Source organism: Perca flavescens, chromosome 2, assembly GCF_004354835.1.
Source record: "Perca flavescens isolate YP-PL-M2 chromosome 2, PFLA_1.0, whole genome shotgun sequence".
In the NCBI taxonomy this organism is placed as follows: Eukaryota; Metazoa; Chordata; class Actinopteri; order Perciformes; family Percidae; genus Perca; species Perca flavescens.
In genome coordinates, this window is record NC_041332.1 from 36,437,906 (window position 1) to 36,463,900 (window position 25,995).

Genomic DNA, 25,995 nt, shown 5'->3' on the forward strand with positions numbered 1-25,995 from the left:
ATTTTCTGTTGCATTTGTTATGAAATGGTAAACCTATCATGGGAAATCAACATAAATCCATAAACAACTTTATGAATGACACCTCCTGGTGTTACTGCAACCACTGTAACACATTTAAGATCCAGACTTCCATGCCTCCTGTTGAGATGATCAAGGAAACATTTGTCCGGCTTTTTTGTCATGGGACATGAGGGAGGGAAGCAAAGTCATGTGAAAATACTACCGTATTTCTACTGATACAAAGCTTAATGCTAAATCGGGGAAGTATAACGTTAATACGAATCCAACATATAAATAGCAAAGATAAATTGGCCTTTTCTTTTTGATGTTGCCTTTCTTTAATTTCTGAAACTGCGCTGTGAATTTTATTCTCGTATTTTATGTTTTCATTTTTTTTATTTAATTTTTTTTATTTATTTTTAACTGCTCTTTAATCTTGTAAAGCACTTTGAATTGCCCTGTTGCTGAAATGTGCTATATAAATAAAGCTGCCTTGCCTTGCCTATTATCTATAACATTTAATTTACACGTTAAAGATAAGCTTACTATAGGTAAGGTAGCCATACAATTAAGCTTAAAGGGGTGATAGAATGCAAAACTGATTTTACCCTGTCATAGTTGAATAATGACAGTTCGGTGGGTAAATAAGACATACATAGAAGCTCAAAATCCCACTGATACCCCTCTACTATGAAAATCTCATATTTTGAAACTGCCGCTGAAAACAAGCCAATCTCAACAAAGCTGGAAGTTGACGTCAACCTCCCAAGACCTGTACCTTTGTCACGGTCACGCCCCAACATTTACATAGGCTACACAACTGACCTGAGATCAGGTAGTCTTCTGAATCTAGGTCACGCAGATCTTTGCTATTCCATTACAAAATTCACTTCTGAAACCTTTTTATGCGAGAAATCAACGTAATGTTAAGCTCAAATATGGGCCGTTTTACAAAAATGGTTAGCTAATTGCAAATTTTGTCCGACTGTGTGTCGGAGTTCAGCGGCTGGTGCTGCCTGGGTTGCTGCCTCGCCGCCTGGCCTGCTTTCCTTCACAGACCCTGACCTGCTGTGAGCATGATTGAGCTCCGTTACGGCTGGCAGCCCACAGCACTTCATACCCGCACAAAGTCACTGTTTTTTGGGCTAATGGACTACCAAATGCCGCTGCTCTGACAGAGCTCCAGGGCCTGCAACTCCTCTCTTCCTGCTAAATGTCCGGTCTATGTGAGTGAGAGCACAGTCAGCGAGATTGTTACGCCAGAAATCTCTTACCACAGGTTCCAGTTAATCTTTTAATAGCTGATTTCTCGCTTAAAAAAGTCTCAGAAGTTAATTTAATAACGAAATTGCCCGACAAATAATGTATAACTTTGCAATGTCTGAAATATGATACCTGCTGTTGAGTCTCCCATGTGTTTCTATGCAGTTTGCTCAAACCAATCAGCACGTAGCTCATTCTGAATATTCATGAGCATACTATATTTGGAAGAAAAGCTATTGTTCCAAATAGAGCCATATTCACAGGGTAGTTAAGGGCCTAATAAAATAGCATTCGGGCAATTTTCAGCCCAACCAATGTTACATACCCTATTAGGAGACCTTTAGGAACAGTGTAAAATACCCTATATAATCATTCTATCACCCCTTTAAGGATTCACTGTGCCTTCCACATGTATGTAACATAATATATATATATATATTAATATCAATTTATTTTCATTGATCCGTCCTAGTTTAACATGCAACTTTATTTTAAACAATATATGTACAATAGAAAGGGGTCCCTAGTCCGTCTCTCTTTCAGCTAAGGGGTCCTTGGCCTAAAAAACGTTGAAGACCCCTGTACTAAAATATAAGACTGCGTGGAGGTGACTTTCATGGCATCTGTTTGAGAAAAACAGAAATTGGATTTAGATCTGAATTGTAAATATAATCCAACTGGTCTCCATATGAGAAGAATGATAATAGCATGTGCAAAAGCGGGGTTCCAATTTCTACAGGCTCCTATACCTCATACCTCATGTAAATCCACCAACTGTCTCATTCCACCTTTTCGCCAACATCCCTCTCATTGGCCCAGGCATTTGAGTCGCCCTAATCGGTATTCCCAAATCTCTTTAGAAAATCCACGTTAACACCACATCCGTCCCCGTTCCTCTTCTCCTGTCTGCCCTGCCACAACTTGCCCTCCAAGGGTCAAGTCTTGTGTTCATCCTTTAATCCGATCCACCAGGTTTCAATCACAGATCCACCACCTATGCACACTGAGGTGTATTAATATATAATTCATTACCCGTGTCTTCACTCCAGAGCTGCTATAGATGCACCCACTTGGGGAGACCGTGCTGGATTGGTTGGAAGCAGTCTTGGTGGAATAGATGGCAGGCTACATTCTGCTAATTTAGTTGAAATGTGATGCTCCCTAAACCATTTGTCAGTTGAATTCTTATTATGTATTCATGTACTTTCATGCTGCAAGAACACAATAATAATAATAATAATAATAATAATAATAATAATAATAATAATAATAATAGTTTTGGAATAATGCAGATGAAAATGTGAGTTTATAACATGTCACAGATTGTCTCATGGCATATTCACACATATTGAAATATTAAAGGGTTGAAGAAATGTAAAATGACAGTAGATGGATTACATGTTGGAGTGAAGATAGAGGAAGAAATAACAGGGCTAGAATGTGAGGAGAACAATAAAATTCCAAGCATATCTGCCGCTCTGGGTTTTCAACTCTGTAAATAGCTGATATATGGAGAAAAACAGGAAATAGAGATGAGAGTGATGGGAGGAGGAGACAGGCCGTGTTTAGAATGAAAGAATTACAGTAAGGCACACACACACACACACACACACACACACACACACACACACCCACACACACACCCACACACCCACATGCGGTAATGATTTAGGGCCATGGCCTGGCATCTCTATGACTTTCAAAGCAGGCAAGAGGCGGAAATGAAAAGATGATAACACATAAAATAATACACACGCACAACAAGGCGCATGAAATCTCACACACACACACACACACACACACACTTGTGTTAAATGTCACTCAGCTCTGGTTATATTGAAGTCTGCGTGTGTGTCTTTTTCACAGCAGACGGCAATGATTGACAGAGTCTGACCGCTGTGATTTACATGACAGCTGAATACAACCCTCCAGTGCATGTACACACACACACACACACACACACACACACACACACACACACACACACACACACACGTGTAAAAGGACAATCTCAAATGATTGATGATGATTATTATCAAATGTTTAGCTATTATGGTCACTGTGCTCATATACATGACATGTGATGTCTAATTATCATACATTATCTTGGATTAACATAAGATTTGCCTTTCAGTAGTAACATGGGACATAGGCAGGTTATTATTTCCTCAGTTTGATCACAGGCTATAAGAAAGATTGGTGTTAGACTGGGACATTACAGCACAATTTTAGGTGTGTGTGTGTGTGTGTGTGTGTGTGTGTGTGTGTCTGTCTCGCTGGTACTAGACTGGAATGCACAGCAGGTGGGCCAGCAGCATTTCAGGGAGGCATGAACACTGCTAATTACTGTCTGGATCAGTAGTATTGTTGGTTGTCATCTGCGTGCGTGTCACCCTGGTGAGAGGAAACAAAAACAAAAACTGGATGCTGCTCGCTCGCTTTATTATCACTGTCAGTGATAGCTGGATGGGGGTTAGATAAGATAAGTCAGAGTTTTAAAACTTTGGGGTTGGGACTCCATGTTAGGTTGCTTTGATATGCAGAACGTGTCATGGGAGACTAAATAGAAGACAAATTATAATAATAGATATATAATAAATTCTGCATTAGTATTTTCTGCTGTGGAATTAATAGTTCAGCTACACTAAGAAAAACGACTCCTGATAGCATGCAATAATGATTGGTGTAAACATCACAGCAGGTGTGTATAGCAGAAATAAATAACCAAAAGTGAGAGAAAAATGAGAGAGAGAGAGAGAGAGAGAGTATTGTAGGTGAGGAGAAAAAAGAAAGAAAGTACAAAATGGCAAAAGAGTAACCTCAAATAGTGGCTCACACAGGTTGTTCCTGTGAGCTTGCCAAGGTACTTATTCTCCGAATGTCGGTATTTGCCGAAGAAAGATTTATTCACCCAGGACTATTGTTACTGCAGAGAAGATGGGTCTGTGTCATTGTAATATCATTTTCCTAGAAGTATTTTGAGAACCCTAATCAATTTGCTAAGGTTTAAGTGAAGTAAGACTAGGGACTTTTTACAGATAAGCCCACACTCAACTAAATCAGAAGGATAGTGTCACAAAATAAGGTTTACATCCTCCTCATTGCAACATATTTTCTACAAAAAATGTCCTCAAACAACAATATCGTGTTTTTCCTGTTTTATAATAAAACCTGTTTTTTGTTTTTTTTGAATTGTCATCATGACGTTTGAGGTCGACGTACCCTCACTACTCAGAGAAAGTGAACACACGCTCCCCTGCAGTGACCAAAACATGTTACCATAGTAACAGGACTATAAAAAAAGAAACATCCCATATCTTTTTGTATTCCACAATTTCAGTCGGGGCGACGTGTGTATTTGTTTTAAGCAATTTATTTGATGAAATGACACAGAAGTCAACTTCTGGTTTTGACCATTTATTTGAGCACAAGGAACCAATCAGGACTCAGAAAAATAAATATCCCTTCTGTTAATAGAGTGTGTGTAACTGACGTGCAATAGAGTATCCATTTTACCTGAAGAAACAATGGGACTTCAGCATGCAAACATCCTCACTGCTAACAGTAATTTAAAGATATAGGTTGACCTTTTGGGAAATGTTTATTCTCATTTTCAGGCTAGCTGTGTCCCTCTGTTTCCAGACTTTATGTAAAGCTAAGCTAACCAGCTGCTGGCTGTAGCCTTATATTAAAAGTGATGATAAAACATAAATGTTTTTTAATAATAAGTTATTATGAAGTAAATGTTGATTGCACAATGTAATGGCCATAGAATAAAGACAGGGTCAGAGTTTAGAGTGGTTCCCTATAAGCCTCCGGGAGTGCGCGGAAGGGAGGGGGAAGGGACGGGATGAGGAGGAGGGAGGGGGGAGCTAGCCTCCGTTTAGTTTGACAATACTTTGAACGTCAACCAGAAGTAACGTCACCCAACATTGCTTAGAGCACCTCTAACTTAGACTGATCCAGAGAGGCTGATTGAATCAATCTACTTGTTGATATGGAAAATCAACAGACAGAATATATGTTATCACAATCTCTGTTGCGCAGTTTGTTTGGAAACAAATAGATTGTGTCCTGTGTTGTGGGTACCGTTAGTTCTGAAGAAAACGGGTAAGCAATCTAGTTGTCTTTGCGACTGGGTCACCAACAATAAAACCACTTGGAGACACTAGGGGGAAAAGTTTGTTTCCACTTTACTGCCTTACAGACGTAGGCGTATCAATCATCTCTAACTACCTCTGCAATAAATCATATTTAAAATGTAAAACTATTCCACACAGATATTTTATATCATATACATTCACTTTATGAGGTTTTTTAACATTAATATGAGTTCCCACAGCCTGCCTATGGTCCCCCAGTGGCTAGAAATGGTGATAGGTGTAAACCGAGCCCTGGGTATCCTGCTCTGCCTTTGAGAAAATGAAAGCTCAGATGGACCGATCTGGAATCTTCTCCTTATGATGTCATAAGGAGCAAGGTTACCTCCCCTTTCTCTGCTTTGCCCTCCCAGAGAATTTGGCCCACCCATGAGAGAGAGACATCATGGCTTTCAAACGAGCAAAGTGGCAGTTGGTCAAGGCCACACCCCCACCCTCCACCTTGCCCCCCCCCCCCTTCTCCTCCTCAATAGCATTTAAAGCTACAGCCACAGAAATACTATATATATATATATATATGTATACATCCTAAGGAAAACTCATTGTGGGACTGGCTCTAGTGGCTGTAATTCTGCACCAAGGCTGAATTTCGGGAAAGAGACTTCAGATACAGTATTAGGGGACCACTAAGGTCTATATAAAAGAGACTTCAGATACAGTATTAGGGGACCACTAAGGTCTATATAAAAGAGACTTCAGATACAGTATTAGGGGACCACTAAGGTCTATATAAAAGAGACTTCAGATACAGTATTAGGGGACCACTAAGGTCTATATAAAAGAGACTTCAGATACAGTATTAGGGGACTACTAAGGTCTATATAAAAGAGACTTCAGATACAGTATTAGGGGACCACTAAGGCCTATATAAAGAGACTTCAGATACAGTATTAGGGGACCACTAAGGTCTATATAAAAGAGACTTCAGATACAGTATTAGGGGACCACTAAGGTCTATATAAAAGAGACTTCAGATACAGTATTAGGGGACCACTAAGGTCTATATAAAAGAGACTTCAGATACAGTATTAGGGGACCACTAAGGTCTATATAAAAGAGACTTCAGATACAGTATTAGGGGACTACTAAGGTCTATATAAAAGAGACTTCAGATACAGTATTAGGGGACCACTAAGGCCTATATAAAAGAGACTTCAGATACAGTATTAGGGGACCACTAAGGTCTATATAAAAGAGACTTCAGATACAGTATTAGGGGACCACTAAGGTCTATATAAAAGAGACTTCAGATACAGTATTAGGGGAACACTAAGGTGTATATAAAAGCATCCAAAGAGCACCATGTCATGGGACCTTTAAAAAAAGTTAAATACTTTGAAAATAATTTAAACATCTACGTATTTTACAAATATTCTACTATACAACTATCTAAAAATCTACTTAAAAGTATAACAAAATGTGTTCGTGTTGTATATTTTATATTTCCCTCAACAATGCAAAGACATATACGTGCGCTGTTGAAATGAACTTTGGCTTCAACTCCTTACAACTTTATTATCATCATTTTTTTCACGGCTCCAACCAATAGCAACGCTTCATTTCCATTACAATGTCTCATTGACATTTGGACAAAGAACTTGATACTTGAACTTGTTAAATCTGCAGAATAACACAATAACAGCGTATTCAGGAGGAGATGTGCATGGCATTTGTTTTGAATTAAGCAAGCTGTATAAGGTTTAAGTATATGGAGGAAAATTTCATATCCTCACTGAGCTGAAGTCTGATGGCTTTTATAAGCCTGTAGTTCTCTTTTCTATTTTACGTTTTCTTTCACTATGGCTTCATCATTTTAAGTTTTTTCTTCCCCTTTTCCTGGCTCTGTTTCAATGGACTGCTAGGTTCTTTGAATGTGTCCCTTTGATGCACTTCCTCTGAGGTTACTATTTGCTACTCTGCTGGATTCTGCACACTTGGTTGTGGGTTTCTGGTGGCCTTGCAGTGATAAAGCAAGAGAAAGACAGCGAGAGTGTTGACAATGGAACACAGAGTATGTTGTTAGATGTTTTGGAGATCTCTCGTAGTTATTTCCTCTTTCGACTGCGGTTAACCTTTTAAGTGCCCTTTCGCTCTCACAAACTCGATGGGTTTTTGTGAATAGATTTATTTTCTTTACCATGGCAGTGCCCATGAGTGAAGACTATTTGCATAATTATGGCTACAACCCTGCCTCATCTTATTTTTAACTTCCCCATTTTCCCACATCCTGTCAACCATTTTCATTGAGGGAACAAATGCTAGGGTGACCTTTTTAAACTGATAAAACAGGCTGACACACTCTGCCAGATCGTCTGCATGTACTGATTGCCAACTCTAAATCTTGCAGCCATGAAGGATTTACCACCACCAGATGCTGCCTAACTTGCTGTGGGTGTGTGTACAGTGTACGGTATTAAAGGGTAATTTTGTTATTTTTCAACCTGGACCCAATTTTCCCACGCACACGTGTCTAAGTGACTAATGTGAACAAAAATCTTTGAAATTGGTCCAGTATTTGTTACGGCTATCTCCTAGCGTGGACCCCTGTAGGAGATTCAGACAACTTGATGATATAGTTTTAAGCAATTAATTTCAGCTCTGTTCGTGCACGACAGGGAGGGGAAAAGGTGATGAATTGACAATCTTGACGTGAGCAGATTTCAGGTGGTGTGGGATTTGTGGCAGGTAACGGCAGTAGATCAGCTTCCAGGCAGTCTCAGCTTCAACAGGCGCATGGTGACGAGAGAGACACAGGTGAGGTTAGATTCAGCAGAGTACAACAATGATCCAAAGTTAAGTTTTTCACTAGCGGATTTAACAGTGGAGAATAAGGCCTGAGGAGTTACCACATGTGAGTGGAAAAACATTCTGGCGATGAGTGAGAGAAGAGCTGGGTTCAGTGGCGGATCTAGAAAATTTTATATGGGGTGGTAAAGGGGGGGGCAAGACGTCTTGGCAGGGTGGCAGGGGTAGACGGTACGTGGGAATCCCTATATGTGAATGGCTTTAACCAAACAAACCCAAAAATAGTTTTAAATACTTTTAATACTTTTCAGTGCCATATTCCTCAGCCACTAACAAAACCAATTCTTCCTTTAAGAAGTCATTGTTTGATGGGTTTAAAGCTTGTATAGCCCTCATTATCTGGCTGCTAGAGATGGAAAAGCGCCTGTCCGCCTCACTGCTCATTGAGTCTATGATGGGAATGAATATACCTATTCTAAACATGGACATAGCCAATGCATATAAGTGACATTACATATTATCCTACTGTACAGCAATGTATGTGGAAGAAAAATAAAAACATACCATATGGTCCAGGGGTAACTGCAGGCCTCTTTCTCCCTGTCATCTTCATCTGCCTCCTCCTGATCACGCTCTGCCTCTGGCCCTCTCTCTGAATCTGGAGCCTCCTCTTCATTCCTCACTGATTTCCTCTTCTCCTTCTGTGGTCTTCTCCTGCTCTCACCCTCCACAGTCTCTCCAGTTTACTGCCTTCTCCTTCATTTCCCTCATTCTCTTCATCCTGTGTACTTCTTTGAATTTTCTTGGCAAAAAAGCTGGCAATATCCCACCTTTAGCCTTCCTTTTCAAGTTTAGGCTCCAGCTAATTTCTTCAGCTACTCTGGCCTGCAAAAGTTGACATGTGAAAAGCTGTGGTTATTCTGGTATTACACTACACTGTAGGGCCCTGTAGCTAATAAGTAGCTTATAACAAATATAAAATAAGAAAATATTGATTTACATGCACACAACAGTTATGTTTAGACTAGGCTACTTAATCCTATTGTATTTGTTATTTCCCCAGTTGTAACCTGGTTTAATTTGTGCAGCATTATTGCTGTGATGTGTGAGAGGAAGTGGATTTTATAGGACTGCTTAGCTAATCAAATAAAATGATCTATCTCCCACCTGGCACTGTATTGTGTGTTGTAACGTAACGCCTGCGAAACGGCGACCATCAGTAAACGTTACATGGATACAAACAAGAATTTATATTTCATATTAAGCTGTTCTTGTTTTTACTAAAATCAAAACTAATCAAAGGGCAGAGTGCTCTTACAAATCACGAGGGAGCGATTTGACTTTTGGCTAACGTAATCGACTCGCTGTTTTTGCTGATGCTGAATCGTCTTTAGCATGCAATACATTAATTACAAATGTAACTTTAAGTTAAACATGTGTGTTTAAACTTAACCCGGGGAAACTGACTTCACCTTCAGAGGCTCGGGGGGGGGCAGCTCAGTCTCTCCAGCCGGGTTGCAGGGCCACCGCACCGCAGCAGACTCGCTGTGTGTGAGCCAGACTGGGCGAACGCTGCTCGCACGTTTAAATCAGGTACGTAGCTAAGTATTTGAGGGGCAGGGGGCTAATAATACATTTAAAATAAAAAAATGAATTGTTCACTTTTGGTAAATGTATTGTTTTGTTCACTGTCTTGAGAGGCTTGTGGACATAGTGGCGGGTTGTTTTTACAAGTTCAGTTTTTGGATCACCAAAGTTAGGGGGGCAGCTGGGGGGGCAAGGCTCTAGAGTGCCCCCCTTTAAATCCGCCCCTGGCTGGGTTTCTTGTACTGTGCTTGATTGTGAATGGATTTCAGGTGTGCCTGGTTAAGCCTGAAGAGCCACGCCTCCGCTGATGAGTAACCACCCCCCCCCCCCACACACACACACACACACACACAGGTGAGGAGACAGGGAAAACAAACAGAAAACACAGGGAAATCCAGAGATCACATACCGGGCTGTGACAGTATTGAGCGAGAACGCTGTAACCGGCAGCTGCAAACCAGGCTGCATTGTAGGCTTATCTTATAAAGCACCTTCCGTTAAAGCACATTCCGTCCACCAAAAGTGCAGTTTTTATCACTGACAGGCTCAGCTTGTTATTCTAAGTGTCTGACAACATAATGGAAATAATCCCTACAGAGATAGATCCTTTTGTTTAACCAGCCCCGAAATCGGCATCAGCAAACTCACGAGACTCCATTTAAATAAACAGTACTCTTAGCGTGTATAGAGCCAGCATATTTTCACATGTAAAGTTTAGGTCTAGTGATTTAACAGATTCTCATGAACAGGTGCGTATGATATCGTACAAAATTACAGTGACCACCGGCCGGTGAAAGTTAAGTTTAGGGGTACAGAGCACCGTGAGGTCCCAGCGTTTCAGTCGTCGTTGCCGTTAAGTTTAGCCAACAAAAGGTGAAGGTGAAAGAAAAAAATATCGTGGTTTGGATTAAAACGCTGGTCCCTTTTAAGTAGCACTCCCAAGACACAAACGCCCGTTTCCTGGTGTTTTATGACTCATCTATCCACCTTGACCTCCTCCCTACACAGATCTTTACACTCTTATACAGCAACAGTCATTCAGGTGGATACGGTAATAAACACGTGGTATGGATACCAATTACAGTGCATGACCTTTTCGTAGCTATATGTAGGAATCGTTCATGAGAACAGTCTGAGCGACTTCGTTCAAAACAAGGATGATAAGACAGATGGTTCATCCAACCTGCCAAGTATTTGTTGAAAGTTACGGCCCTTTTGGTATGTGTAACAAACAATTCACATTCCGTTCTTTTCCATCAAAAACATTCACTGGCCCATACAAACTGTCTCTACACAAAAACCTACTGAAGCACTTTCTCAGTGTAGAATTGCCCATAAACCCTCTTTATGTCCTTAAAAGAGGCTTAGAAATCCAGCTAGCGCAGAATGACTCTCCTTTCTCCGGCAATGTTCAACATTCCATCCTTATTCTTCTGAACATTACATTCCTTTTGGTATACAAAAAACCCCAGAAAGTAACAGAAAGTTCTAAATGCTTTCTGTCAAGTTGTGTTTTGATTATTGCAATAGAAATCTTGGGAAATCTGTTATTCAGTTATCCTTGAATGGTCTGTGTCTGTGGGCCCCCTGGAGCCATTATTTTCTTTGTGAGGAATACAGTAGAAGAGCAACTGGTGCAGACAAACTCCCATTGATGTTAGAAAGAATGGGTCAAAAGTAATTGCAACTACGATCTGATGTAATGCTGCACAACAGCGGGGACACAGTAACGTTGGTTACCTTGCTGAGGCATTGGAGGTGCTCAGCCTTCATCTAATAGCTCACTGTGGCTGCTCCTGGCTGTTCCATTACTTCCATTAAGGAAAACAATGATCTGCTGATGAAATGATGCTGAAATGACTGAAAAATTTTCCTGGTTGTGTAGACGCATTGATGATTAATGATTACTCTAACCGCGCTGACAAACACATAGCCATTCCTGCAAAGCGAACCCCGTGTTTTGCCAGTTGAACGCTATTAACATGAAGCAAAAGGCAGCAGGAAATGTTCCCCATTAGCAGTACTAATATGGCTCTGATATGGTGTAAAGTGAGCAAAGGGTGCACAGTGAGGCTCTATGAGATTAAATTGCGCTGGATTGCATGCATGCGTTGTTTTCCTTTTCCAATATGTTTACTGAGAAACATTTTCATTCAATAAGGAACTTTTTTGACAGTTCCATGTTTCTTTAAGATTTCTAGTGTCACAAAAAGCAAACTAACAACACTAAATAACAAGAAACAGTGGTGGACATCAGACAGACAAAGCAAGAAAAACACAAAAGAGGGGGTGAAAGAAATCCCACCACCCTCCCCGAGGACATCATCCTCCTTGACTCACCCACCCACCCACCCTCCCCTGAAGTGCACTTGAACTCTCAGTTTGTTCCCCTTTCTAGATGAGAGAGTAGTGGCTGCCAGACCTTCTTGCATCCATTGTTTTCCTGTGAACACCTTCTGTTAACATAGGCAATCTGAATCCAGAGGGGGAATGGCGGACCCCGCCATTCCAATAAAAAACTATTAGAGATTGAATGGCTTCTGCTGAAAAATACAGACCATACATATTATCAAAATGGGGTTTTGATCTCATGAAAGTCGTAAGGATTATAACTTGTGTAATGCTGTAAATCACAGAGGCACAACACAGACGCCTATATTAGGTATAACAGAACAATTTGTGTCTCGTAATTTTCAAAAACATTACTTTTTGCTTTTTCAGGGTAACAAATGACGAATCCTCAAACGTGTTTTTCTTTGTCTAAGCAGCTAAACTAACAAAACATAAAAATTGTTCATGTACACCAATTGGAGCCCTGATGAACAAATAAATGATTAATCACGCACACCCTTTGAAAAACACATAACGTCATTAAAGGTTTAGTAAGCAGGGCATTAAATGAACACCCGACAACCCGCCAAATGCAGGTAAAAATTAACTTTGGCAGGTGACATTGTAGCAGCCGGCCAGGAGTTATTAACAAGAAGAGTTGGCAGCGAAAGAAGCAAAAGAGGAAAAAAGGACTGAAGAATAGAAATTAATTAAATAAGTTATAAGGTCCCTGGAAGGTCAGGCAATGCAGAGGCCTGTACTACGAGTCAAGATCAACATGCCCTGGATTTAGTTCAGTTACCCGGCTTCATCTAACCCTAACAGGGTCCCGCATAAGCTGTGTCACGACAATGGTTAACAACTAGTTCAATCAACCATCAGGGTTTCCCAATCCAGCGACGCACGCGTTCACATAAAAGAGGCGGGGTTTGCACAGCATGACCAATCGCAAACATAAGAAGAGCAAACTATAATTCTACATAAATATGAAGAACACAGACACGGTTTTACAGGTAAAACACAATACATTCGGAACAGGAAGGAAAGCAAGCAAAAAATAACCGATGCTGTAAATGCGTGAATCACAACGTTTCTCAATATCACTCATCAGTCAGGCACAAGATCTGACCATAATTACACTTGTGTTTTCCATAAACTGTCGTTGTGTCAGCCTTTTATTTCAGTTGCAACCCTGGCAGTGGTAAGCGACCGTGAGAGCAAATAAAATATGAAAAAACATAATTCAAACAGAATTACACACGGCTCAAGAAGCCGACAAATAGCCTATATGTAATTCCCTCCGCTGAAAATCTATATCTTTCATAACAATAACTACCAGGGCACCGAGCTCCACCAGATCTTCTAAGAACGGTGACGCTGTTATCAATCGACCTATTGATTGGTCAGTAGGCGGTGCTTTAACACCGGTTGATCTCTGATCTCCAACATAACCTGCTCCCGACCAGAGGCCTGTACTACGAAGCAAGATTTGGTGTTAACGAGCTAACTTCAGGTTCAACCCAGGATTTTCTGTACCACGAAGGTGGATCAGTTGTTATCGGGTTCAATCGCCGTGGTAACTCATGCTGAACACCTAACTTGGTCGGGAGCAGGCTAAGTTGGAGATTAGAGATCAACCGGTGTTAAAGCACCGCCTACTGACCAATCAATACTCGATTGATAATTTAGAGACCGACAACCCCGTTAACATTTACTGATGGGTATCTTTATGAAAGATATAGATTTTAAGAGGAGGTAATTACATATAGGCTATGTGTCGGCTTCTTCAGCCGTGTGTTGCCAATACGCACATCGGTTAGAATTACGTTTTGATATATTTTTTATTTTCTCTCTTGATCGCTTACCACTGCCAGGGTTTCAACTGAAATAAAAGGCTAAAGCAACGACAGTTCATGGAAAGCAAAAGTGTAATAATTATGGTCAGATCTTGTGCCTGACTGATGGGGAAGTGACCAGTGTAGTCGAATGTAGGATATTATAGTGGGTGTACTGTAGCCTACTGTATTAGCCAGAATCTGCCTTTGGGGGAGGAGGGGCGCATGTCCTAGTGGGGGGGCCTGGGTGTCCTCCCCCAGGGAAGTTTTAAGCATCGACGACTTCATTTCCTGCATTCCGATACACTTTAATGCACCAATTTACGGTAAAAATACCTTTATTCAGCCTATAGATGTTAAGAAAAAAGTACGGATGACAATTCAAAATAAATGATAATTCAAAAATATAATGGAAAGTAGCCTATGTTGTTACGTGTCATTGGGAATTTTTAAGTGGGTAGCCTATATAGAAATCCTGGAGCTTACTATCACGTAGACTACCACTGGAAGTGATATTGTAAGGATAAGCGTTGTGATTTACGCAAAACAGTGTCGGCTTCTTTTGCCAGCTTTCCTTCCTGCATTTTGCCTGTAAAACCGTGTTTGTGTTCTTCATATTTATGTAGAATTATAGTTTGCTCTTCCTGTTTAAAATATGCGGCTCTGGTAGATGTTTGCGATTGGTCGTGGTGCGCAAACACTGTCTTTTTTTCTGTGAACGTTATGAGGTTATGAGGGACCGCGGTTGTTAGGGTTAGGTGAGGCCGGATAAGTCAATGAAATCCAGGGCATGTTGATATTGATTCGTAGTACAGGCCTCTGGTTAGGTGTTCAGGACAAGTTACCACGGCGGATTTAACCCGGTAACAAGTGATCCACCGTCATGATACAGAAAACCCTGGGTTGAACTTGAAGTTATCTCGTTAACGCCAAATCTTGCTTCGCAGTACAGGCCTCAGGACTACAGAGACACTAACAGAATCGGTCGCTATGGCAAGGCACGTCCATGAATCTGGGTGGGGGTCGTATATGTTTGGAAGTTGAGTTCACACATCAACAATCTTCGCCCAGCAGTTAAATCACTGCCGCAACACGCCCGATTTTCAATGGAAATGAATCAATCTTCTCTAATGTGAAATATTATTAAGCTTTGATTTCAGTATTGTCACATATAATGTGCATTCAATTAATTATGGCAGTATCCATCAAGGAAATAAGACAAAAATAGTTATTGTAGAAGTAACAGCAGTTCCAAATCAAAGGCATTTTGAGTATTGTATAATTCATAGCTTACACTTTAACACTACTTTATTAATCAGTCTATCATCCACCTGCAAGTTTTCTTTGTGTGCCTCTTCCTCCCCCTTTCTCTCTTGCACACCCACACTTTCTTTTCTTTCGCCTGAAGCCTCACATTTATCTGCCTGTCAATCAAGCACCGACTTAAAAAAAACTATAACAAATTCAAATATTTGGGTACCTTTACTCCCAGGCAAATTCAAACAGTATGTATCAAGCTCAGTGTTTAGAGAACCCACCGAAATGAAAGTTCCATTGCAAATAACCCTGTCAGCTCCAGAACAAAACAAAAAAAAGAAATTACCTACTTAGCAACGTGTAGAAGTAGGCCTAGATGGAAGAGGAGTGCTGCAGGCAATGTAAGAAATAAACAAGTTTCATACAAATGCACCCATGGAACTCAAAGTGGAAGGGGACTCAAAGAGAGCAGAAATGAATGAAAATAAAACTTCAGATGAATAAGGGAAACAAAATAACTTTGTTTACTTTGAGCCATTCTGCTAATAAATCCAGGCCATAATATCGCTTTTGTGTTCCATATCGCAGTGCTGTGTGATTTAATGCAAGTTTTAATGCATCAAGCATTATGGGATTTAGATCCTGTATCATCTCCTTGCCTGTGCTTTGTTTATATTTCTGAAATTAAGCAAGTAAAATGGATAAAATGAATCCGTTTATAAATCCGGCCTTTCTAATTTTCTCTCATCCTTTGTCCTTATAGAAAACACTGTGTAGCCTTGTGTTTTACTGAAGCCATACTATTCTTTCCAATTCCATGCACACTCTAATGGTGAATTAGAGCTCCCCCCCCTCCCCTTCGTCATCTAACAAACTGGAGAGCTGCCTGCAAATTAAGTGAGCACATTAATCACAATTATTCAAGTTGTCTTTAATGTTGTGAAGTGTGCTAACCGACAAGCTCAGTATCAACCACTTGCATTGCGAGCATAATGTCATCGCTGTCTTTCTCAAGTGTGAAATTACTATCAAATTGATGATGAGTTGTAAAACGAGCCGCCTGTGTGTGCTGCTTGGCTGTGCTTCCAATGACTTCACATGTGTTATTTCTCCCACGGAAATAAAAGGCAAGCTTAAGGGATAAACCATCAAAATAGGAAATGTGTGATATAAAGAGCAATGGTATGGCTATATATATATCTGTACCATTGCTCATATATATATATATATATATACACACAACATGCCAAAATGCCAGAATACTGTGTTCTAGACCAAGGTTCTTCAAAGTTTTTTAAGCCAAGGACCCCTTAACTAAAACAGAGATGGAGCAGGGACCCCCTACTACATATGTTGTATAAAATGAAGTTGCATAATAAACTGGGCCTACAACAATGTGTAAAGCCTTTATACCTTTATGCATAGAATACTAAGCTATTCCAATAGCCTACTAAATGTTGGCATGATTTTATAAATCGTGTTTAAATTTTAAACATACATGTAGCACAGTTAACCCTTAGGAAGAACTGTGTATGTGAATGGCCTTAGTGACTACCTTATCTATGGACCATTTAGCAGTGGGGATTTATGTTTGCTAATAATATGTTGGATTTCACTTTTTAATTTTTGAAAAAACTTTCAAAAATGAACAATAATTTGGAGGACCCCCTGCACTGACTCTGAGGACCCCCTAGGGGCCCCGGACCCCCTATTGAAGATCCCTGTTCTAGACAACAGTGTGCTTGAAATTTTGTGGCAAGTTTGGGGAAGGTCCTTTCTTGTTTCAGTGCACAAAGCCAGGTCCTTAATGAAAATGCTTTCTGGGTATGGTGTTTGACAGAGCCTTGATCTCAACCCCATCCACCTAGCCTGGGAAAACCCTGACGAACTTCCGGCAAATTTGAGATTTGCTCTGCAAGTCCATCTGGCCAAGAGCTCATTCAAGCCCATTTCCAATTTTTCCAAATCGAGGCACCAATCACAACCGTTGGGGCGTGCTTTACATGATGACGATAGCGCAACATGCTCGCTGGTTGAGATGTTTTTCCGTCGCTCTGCATACGTCATCTCCTTCATTGCTCTGATTGGTTGAAGGACTATCCAATTGCACCCAGAGGCATTTGAGCGGTGTCCGTTGGTGACGCCCCTTTGGAAATGGGCTCTGAATGAACCTTACCCAGACCCACTCTCAGTTACAGCTGAGAAGGGTCTGGTGTCAACCAGGCTACCATCCACCTTTAGGTCGAACTGAAATGCCAACTGTGAGCCAGGCCTTATCACGCAACCTTAGTGCCTCAAAGTCTGCTTAGGGAGGAGGTCGGGGTGGATGGATGGGTCAAACAAATACAGGATGTTAACGTATGTAATTAAGTTAACTTACCCAAAATACCTAACATACTAAGCGTACTTCACGTCTGTGACATTCTTAACATATGTTTGCAACTTAAGTTACGTCACACATACACCACGGTCTTTTCCTAATCCTTACCAAATAGTTTTGTATCAATTCACAATGTTAACCATGTGTTTAAAACTGCGACTGTTTCAGAACACGTGCCTGTCACTGATATGAGAACAGAAAATACTATTTCAGGGTTATCCTTACCGGCTTGAATGAATGTAAAATCAATGTGAGTATCAAAATTAATTAAATGACTTGATCGAATGACTCAGATCTAATGATTGTAGTTGGTCACCAGTGGACTTCTTTATCTGCTCTAGCTGCTCTATCTGCTGTACCTTATTGTAAAGTGTTACTGTTTTTCTATTGAAAAATATTACATTTTCTTAAGGGAGGAACCCTAAACCCCCCACCAAATATGTGCACTTCCACAAACAGGGAAAACAGTGAATTTCCCCCAAACGTAATTGAGAATGCACTTTAGTTGTATGGGAATGAAGTTTTAAGGAGACATGGTTAAACAAGCACATGAAGGTGTTATGTTTGGGCTGGTCACATACTTTGGGCTTTTGGCCATGTTTCTTTACTCTATCTAAACAACAGAAACAGTTAAACGTAGTCACCTTTTTGATAGGGTTTGATAGGGTTGACCAGAAAATGAAAAACACAATAGTCAACAGATCATACCTGGCGAACATGGTTGAAATACTCTGACACATCACCTTTTGACATGTGAATACAACACCCTCTTTGGCTAATCTCGTAATTTTTTCATTTCTCCATTTGATTTTTTGCAAGATTTTACCAGTTTAGTCACCATCCACCATGCATCATACTGTAGGTTTGCAAAAGTCAAACTTATTTGCCACTCAATAAACACAACCTTGACATATTATCACGTTATAAAGTTGAAAATGGTTTTGAATAAAAATGGTTGCCAAACAGTTGCCTATTTACAAATCCAGCAGACAGCAGAATGAATCTCAGTAAGATATTAACTCTTATTTTATATCTGTTTTTATTCTCCACCAACTCCTAAAGAAAATAGCAATCTCTGTAGCAGCTACATGCTTCAATGTGTTCACCAGCTGTCTGTGCACACTGGGCAGGTAGCGTATAATGGGTTCATGAGAGCATGTGGTATTTATTACATTATTACATCATAAGTCTTAAAATGTGTTATGACAGAACACAAGTTAAATTTTAGAGGTGGTGTGATCACAAAAAAAAAATCAATGTATAGATAATCAGATATGAAAAATACATGAGTTTGATATATTATTAATAGATAATATTTCAACTTGAACTAAAGCATGTATCCTGGGGCGGTATGACTTTCTCCATCAAAGTTCATGAACAAGAGGAGAAAAGGGACAGAAACTGGAGAAAAATATTGGAGAGATTTGGAGTTTCTGGTAAGTTCTGAGAGAGATCAGTGTCAAATAAAGAAAGGATATCTGAACACAGAACACTCTCTGTAAGTACTGGTTGCACTGTTGGACAAAATGTAAAAGGTACCTTTTAGCAACATGAACCAAAAGAACACTAAAGAATAGCATGAGCAAGATCTCCCACTGATTCACAAACCACCAGTTTCCATGGGGACCAATCAGCCAACGAACTTTCTACCTGTAGCCTCACTGAATAAAACTAACTGAAGACACACAGTACGCCACTGTTGTTACTGTGTGTGTGTGTGTGTGTGTGTGTGTGTGTGTGTGTGTGTGTGTGTGTGTGTGTTCATACCTAAGAGGGCTGAGCGTGTAATGAAAGGCCTTTGTACTTAAACAGATTTAACAGACATTTGCTTTAATTAATAATTAGCCCATGCTTTAGCAATTGGGCAGGGGATTTTTAACTCAGAGTGTGTGTGTGTGTGTGTGTATTATGTGTGTGTCTGCAGTGCATGTGAATGTCTTCAGCTGTGATCATTCCATCCACAGCACAGATTCCAACTGTGTTGTACTTGTATTTCATGCTGTGAGGATTGCAGCGTTTCAAGCTCTATCAGTTTATTTCTTCCCCTGGAAGTTCTGCTCTCTTTCTCAGGTCACATGCTTTCCTGGTTGTGACAGGACCAAACAATACATACATGTCAATAGACAATATGTGATACTGAAAAAGCCCCTACAAATAAATACAAGCATACAAATGCTTCAATGGACAGACAGACTCAAATACACACACAGTTAAATGGTTTTAATTGCATTAATATGGCCACAAGGCAGTTCCGTCTGTACGGAGTAGGATAGGGCAGAGGAGGGGAAATAGTTTTGTGCAAACAATCTGTGCTGCTGTTTCCATACATTTATTAATGTACTGCATGGGGTTGATTTCACTCATACATCATTTGTTTTTCTAAGCGTGCATTTTCATACAGCCTTGAGCAAAGCAAGAACTTGAATTAGAACAGAGTGCAGTGAATGATATTGTGAGCATGAATATGAAGAAATGATAACTGGAAAGAAATTCTGTCTTTTCTCTGTAGCTCTTAACATGCTGTAGCACTTGTCTGTCACAGGCAAGAAAACTTGCTTCATTTTTTTATCACAGGGCTGTGGCTCCTAGCTATTCACTTCTTTGTCTAAGTGGGTTACAAAGTTGCAAACAAATAGAAATGTGAACAAACTAAGTGTGTATTCTCTATTGTTGTAATAGAGAAATGTAGACAATTTCAGTTTTATCATTTCTTCGAAATAATAATTGCATTACAAAAAACGTCACACCTGCCACTAACTTCAGATGAACTGTAGACAAAACCAGATGTTACGTAGGCAGCAAAGTATAAAGAGTTAGTATTTGTCACCAGTGCTTTTTTAATAGTTAATTAGACTAAAATGCTGCAAATCCCACACATGATGTGGAATGTTTCCCACCCGTCTTCCCACATACTGTCAGCCTTCAGGTGGTAAATTGAGACATGGACAGTTACATCTGGAATAGTGAACATATTTATATTAACAATAGATCATAAGACTATGTTATATATGAAAGAGTATCTCACAGGGGCTTATTATCACCCAACTCTGCAGTTTCAGCTCTACACAGTTTTCCAGCATCTTTTAGCTGCTTTGCAGCTCTCATCAACCCTGTTTTCAGAAAAACTAACCCCTGATAAACCCATGTATTGTATGTACTGTCCAGCAGCTGTGCAGAAAATTAGCAGTTAGTTGAACAAAGTGAACAGCCTGATATATTTCTCATGAGTTAAGACCTAATGGAGAAGAGTGAATATGTTGGGTGTCAAGAAAGTATATACAGTATATTATTATTATATATTATATTACTTCAACCTGAAATGGGCAGTAACCGTAAATCTAAAATACTGTCTTTTAACTTCTTGTTCAGCAATGTCACTGACCTTCTACCTCCCACGTCATTACGTAATCCAATCACTGCATGTGTTTAGGTCTTGGATATTATATCTTTACATTAATTAAAGGTACAATATGTAACATTTCTGCTTTAAAATGTCTAAAAATGACCATACCTATGTTATATATTTTTATGAGTTGTGTTCTTACACTATCCCAAATGTTTCCACCAAATGTCAAACCCAGAGAAATCTGTTATTTTATTTTCAGACACGACACGTTTCCTTTAGTCGCCCGTCAGTGGCGTCATATAACCTTTCACCCTCCAGTTACTCTAACTTCCGTCAGAACACTGGCACCAAGATGATACGTTCAGGAGTAATTGTAAATCATACAATGTCACAGAAAAAAAAATACTTGTAACCGTAATACTGCTTTTTGTTTTGCCATACAGCATCATTTTGTGATTAATTACATCCCACTTTTAATCACAGTAATACAACAGAGACCTTATCTATTTTGAAAGTTCAATATCGATACCAGCTTGACGTTACTACAATGTGCTAACGTTGATGCTAATGTTTTGTGGGTAACATTGTGAGGTTACAACATCGTTCAACGCGCTAATAAAGTTATTTTTAGTATGACTGTTTCGACCCCAGCTAACAGGACTGAGCTAACCCACAAATAACTTCACTAGTAACGTTAACGTTAGCTGTATAGATAGACGATTAATCTAATGCTAATTTAGCCAAAGTAGCACACCCCGGTCTGTCTGCCTCACTCCCCTGGCGCAGAGAGACTCAGTCGGGATGACAGCTGACAACAGCCCTGGGGACATATAGCTAGCTATTTACCGTTAGCCCCCAGTCAGCTATCAGCCAGCTACTTCCATTACAGCAACCCCCAGCCAGAACTTATCTCCAGTGCCTGGTGCTTACGACGCTAACGGCAGTTTAATTATACGTCGGGAAACTGACTATATAAGACCCAGCACCGAGTCACAACAGCGGCCATCATAGCGGTAGCTAGCTACATCTCCGTAGCGCTACCGGTGTATGTGCCGAAAATCTCCTCCCTGCCAAATTTCTTCCCCCTTCGCATTTAGCTGTCTTTACGGTTAGCTAAATTAACCCGACAATACAAAAAGTTAAGATTACTGAAAAGTGAAGGGGAGATAATTCCGGGCAGCTGGGAGATGTTCTGCTGCTGCACAACAGGCATCGAACGTCCTGGACGCCGTGGCGGAAATTTCCCCGACAATCCCCACCCACACCCGTCTCTCAGCCTCGTTTAGTAGCTAGCTAGCGTTACAACAAACCCCGTCCGCCCCGGTGTTGAAACCATCCAAAAGGTGACATTGATATGTGAAATATTTTGTTTTTTAGCTGCTGGCTACTGTTAGCTTGCTGGCTCACTAGCTAACTGGTCAGCTACAAATAAAAATTTAATCAAGAAATACGTAATTATGTTGGGGAAACTGCAGCTATTTTATTACAATAACATGAATAAACGTTAACGTGAATAAACTTGAATGGGTAAACTCGTGAACGTGAACTGATGCATTCTAACCAGCAGCGAAGGTGTTTAACACTAAAAACTCCCATAATTCCACGCAACTTCCCAACGTCATCAAAAGTCCAGTTTTACCGTCCATTGTTTTAGTTGAGAGACCCCTAGCGGCAGAAAGTTACATATTGTACGTTTAAGTGGCTGTTTACCTCATTATCTGTGTTGCTTATATTGCAGGCACCCACTTTCTGCCAGGCTTGGATGCCCTCCTGCAGAGCACTCCACCAGGATCTGCTCAATATCTATCCATGGTGGCTAACTTTATTTGGAGTCCATCATCCGTCTGCTTTGACACTATGGCAAGTACATGTCAAAGTAAAAGAGAGTTTGGGCGATTCGTTTTTGGCTGACCTGTTGGTTTGTTTAAAATATAATAAAATGTTATCTAATCGCGTGAATTTGTGTTGCTCCATGTTTCCAGATCTCACCAATCCACGCACATTTGGTGAGTACAATGTTATTATGACTGATAGTAATAATGGCCAAAAATATGAAAATAAGACCCCCATTTTTTTAAACCAGAATTACAGTATGCTTATATTTCGAACTAAGCTATCACAAACATTTTTCCATATATATATATATATATATATATATATTTTTTTTTTTTTTTTTTTTTTTTGATTACTACTTAAGTTTTTTACTCTTTGTCTGCTCACTGTGACCAAATTGTGCTGAAAGGTGCTAACCTTGTACACACAAGCACACACACACACACACAGAGATGATGAGATAAGGCCCTGGTCCTGGACTACATTGTGAGGCCTTGTAGAGACAGGAGAGTTCCATTAGCTAAAGCAGCCGAGCATGGCCACTGCTGGCTCATCACTATCTGCCATCCCATCTTGTCAGAAGTGTGGAGAGAGAGAGAGAGAGAGAGAGAGAGAGAGAGAGAGAGAGAAGGTGCATGAGGTAAGAAACCAGCACCAAGAGAAGTTCTGAGGAGGGAAAGAAAAAGGGAGCGAGGGTGAGAACAGAAAAGGGAGACGGGAATAAATCAGCGAATATCACTTCACACATCACAGTCTATTTGGTCAGCAGATGATTAGTCAGCGTACATGGTACAAAAGAGCTGAGGGACCAATATATTTACCATTAAAGCAGTGGTTTCATGTTTCACTGTGATTTACGAAGGTTTAAATAGCATATCATTCCCCAGTTACTCACCATATTGTTAACAATATATCAATGCTATTGCACTCTTATTGGAATCTAACTAGACATATAGAACAATTACTCATGACGCTACGGGGCTTATTCTCGCGATGCTCATCATACTGGAGTTGAGAGAATGTGTTTGCCTGACTGTTTGTCCATCTGCTTCCAGAACAATTAAGCACATGCCGTCCTCTCCTCTCCTCTCCTCTCCTCTCCTCTCCTCTCCTCTCCCCTTTCCTTCTTGTGTTTGGTATCCTCCCGAGAGCTAACTTCTATACCTCCCTCCTCATTTTTCTCTCCCTCCGCATCTCCTTTAATTCCCTGCCTGCGGAACACTGAGAAAAGTGCTGATGAACAATTAAACATGGTCCTTCCCCAGGGAGGCAAGGTCACTTGTGTGTGTGTGTGTGTGTGTGTGTGTGTGTGTGTGTGTGTGTGTGTGTGTGTGTGTGTGTGTGTGTGTGTGTATGTGGGTGGGTTGTAAGTGCAACACATTTTTGAGTGTGTGTGTGTGTGTGTGTGTGTGTGTGTGTGTACGTGAGAGAGAGAGCGATAAAGAGAGAGAGAGAGAGACTTGGCAGGGGTGCAGATATATGCCAGACAGAGGGTAAAAAGCTGAATATTGTTATACAGTTTGTGTAGGCGTTAGAGCACTGGTAATGAGAATATTCTTTTGTCCATAACACTGACCGGGCAGTGAAAGATGCAGAACTGATAATCCATAATGTATGAAGTATCATCATTAAAGGTTAATCACTTATTATTCCTGTTGGCATTACTTTACATCAGTAAAGCCAACATCACTTGCATGTTTACTGTGCATCACAAGCTTTAGCACTACTGGATCACACACAATTCTTTGCTTATGTGTTCAAAACCGTTGCACATTCTCATTAAACATTGTTTTGTGTGGAAGTCAAAGGAGTTGAGACCAGAATATTTTGTGCACACTGAAAGTCTTTTGTTACATGTTTTTACCTGTGTAATGTCCCTGTGGGTGTGACTGTTGGACTGGCAGTTGGTCCAGCACTGTGGTCCGCATTGAAATATTTTAACAGCAGATTGCCATGAAATTTGGTACAAACACGTATGGTTCCCAGAGGACTAATTTTACTGGCTTTGGTGATCTTGTGACCTTTCCTCTAGCGCCACCAGGTGAAAGTGAAATATCTCGACGTCCATGTATTGGCGCACAATTCTGTACAGACAATCATGGTACCCAAAAGATGGATTTTGTCTTTTCCTCTCGGTCTGGATTCATGTAAATGTAGAGTTTCAGACATATTTTAGTTTTTGAAAAAATAAAAAGTATCAAACAGTGACTCTGAGGATCCCCTTTTGAAGATCTCTAATTAGGTCAACATTTTTGTTTGTCCAATACTAATGACAGCCTCAGCTCTACTTTGTGTTTAGTACTAATTAACACTGGCATGCTAAAATGTCAAATGGTGAACATAGTTAATATTATACTTAGCAAACAGACTTTAGCATTTAGCTCAAAGCACCACTGTGCCTCATTATAGCCTCACGGAGCCACTATAATGGCTGTAGTTGTGTTTCATTTTCTTGGCTCTTTACTCCAACACACTGTTCTTACCATCAAACATTGACTGAGGTTAGCATGTTGACAGCTTTAAGGGTGTTTGGGGTATTTGCATCCATATTGGGGCATCATAGCTGTATTTAAAAATAGTTGCAGACTAAGAAGAAGCAGCAGCATGACAATGGTCCCCAGATGGCCACCAAGGAGTTAAATGTTCAGTCAATTGACCTCACACTAACAGCATATTTCACTTGTTGAGGACCAGACTGAAAGGGAAAAAGCCCAAAAATAAGCAAGCAGTGAGGATGACTGTAGTAGTGCCTGGCCAGATGGAGATACAAGTGTCTCCCAATATCTGTGGGTCGCAGACTTTAGAAAGTCACTGACTGCATAGGATTTTTATCTAAACAAAACAGCTTAATGTTTTTCAGTCCCAATGTACAAAGGGGTTTGGAGCACCAACTTCAATATTTCTTGAGGCAAAGGGGCACTGTACAGTAGAACGAGCAGTCTAGTACCTCCAAGGATGGAGGAAGCGATGCACCTCACGATTTATGTCAAATGCCAACGTTCATTGGTAATGCAGAACACAGTGTGACCTTTATGTAGCAAAGTGGAATAGGTAACAATCCTTTCCAGAGAATTAATTTGCCTGATGGTTTGTCCAGGCATATGCATTCTCAATAACCATACCATTACCTTAGCCAAGTTTTTTAGTTGCCTAACTCTAACCATACCTTACCATAACAGAACCAAGACTGTTCAGTATCTGCAACTTAACATCCTAAGTACATACAACGGAATAAAAAGTGCTACTCTATGGTTCAAA